Source organism: Lolium rigidum, chromosome 2, assembly GCF_022539505.1.
Source record: "Lolium rigidum isolate FL_2022 chromosome 2, APGP_CSIRO_Lrig_0.1, whole genome shotgun sequence".
In the NCBI taxonomy this organism is placed as follows: domain Eukaryota; kingdom Viridiplantae; phylum Streptophyta; class Magnoliopsida; order Poales; family Poaceae; genus Lolium; species Lolium rigidum.
In genome coordinates this window covers 51,271,694-51,273,491 of record NC_061509.1, presented here as the reverse complement: position 1 = coordinate 51,273,491, position 1,798 = coordinate 51,271,694, and positions in this window count along the sequence as shown.

The following is a 1,798-nucleotide window of genomic DNA, read 5'->3' as shown; positions in this document are numbered from 1 at the left end:
ACCATGAGGATCCCAGCGAACCCGCCGAAATCCGCACGATATCGATTCAGAGACGCCCTCCGACACGACGTGCGCGACGATTCACACACGTGATGCCAGAGGAATTAACACGAGCGGTAACATTACAACAAGATTACAATAGAGCCCACAAGAAACATATATATCAACAACGACTCCAACGAGTCAAGATACAAATATACAATACAAAGATCCAAATCATACAGAAGATCGAATACATCCGAGTACGGACAAGATACAAAATGGACTAAGAGTCCTGAAGATAACCAGTGGCGTCCATAACCCTACCCAGGCCAAGCCGGAAGGGTAACCTTGCTAACGTCGTCATCTCGTACCTGTCAAAGTCGGGCCATCGGTTGCCGACAAAAGGGAGGAAACAGAAGAGAAAGAGAAAAGGCGAGAGTAAGTACCAAGGAACGAACTCCGGCACGTACTTAGCGAGACTAGAAATGGCTATGCTCGCCGAGCGAGTATATATATATATCGCCTGGGGCTATATGGTAGGTTTAGCGGCAGCAAAACTATAACCAATAGAGACACACTACAACATCCGTCTACTGAGATAAGATAAGAGAGCGCACAAGGTAACAGATAAATACTACACAAACATAACCCAGCCAAATACACATATCCCCTTCAACAATTGCGAAGAGGCAATGTAAAAGGCACTCAACGGTGGACAAGTTTTATTAGGTATCGGTTGTAGTAATGCTATATTACTACGCAAGTTATTATCAGATTATTAACAACAAGTATAAGGTGTAAGTTGTTCTATGATCGAGTTAAACAGCTCCAAGTCGTCCATAACCGCGGACACGGCTTATCGATAAGATGTACACCCTGCAGGGGTTGCCCAAATGTAACCATACGCATGCTCGACCCACTTACGACAGGTGGATGTCTCACAACAAGACCGTTCCCAGTTCAACAAGAAAGTCTAGGGGGGCCACCCGACTAAGCTACCCGTAACGAAGTCCGGCCGTACTCCGAGACGGACTCAGGGTTTGCGTCGGCGGCTAGGCGTGCAAACCACACGCTTCGCTAAACGTCCCGCGGGGTACAGATAGAATATAAACACCCGAAGGCAACAGGAAGTAAACACCCGAAGGCAACGAGTAAGTAAAGCATGGCATACATGGCATAGGCAAATAAAACCAAGGTTGTGCCCCCTTTTCAACCGACTTGAGAAAGGGTAATGGATGAGGGGGGTCCCAATAATCGTCCCCACGCATGGGTAGAGCGCTCAATCTCGGAACGAGATAACAAGAACTCGGGTCCTAGGGGACATTAGCAAGTCAAAGTTCCGATGCTTTCGCAAAGGGGCTCACGGATGCCTCTCGCTTACAATTTTAGTTGTTAACAATTAAGTAAAGCATGTGTATCTCCAACAATGGATATAGCATGTGATAACCTCCCAACAACCCAACATATCCCGATAACAGATCGAGATAAACAACGGAACCTAAACACGCCTACGACTCGCAAGGCTCAAACATCAAGCAACGGCTATGGTTAAGGAATGATACATATAGGATTATTATGGTAACAAGTGGTATAGGACACGTGACTCGATAAAGAAGCGCAACCTATGTATAGCAATGCGAGGGAGAGTATAAAATAGGTGAAGAGAGAGGGCTCGCCTGTGAAAAGCTGCAGAAGAACTTGTCGGAGAACTCGTCGTATCTCACAACACCACTTCGCGATCCTATCCGGGAAGAAGCAAATGCTGGACAAACAACGGATGCAAGTCTTACTACTACGGAATAAGAACCAACATGAT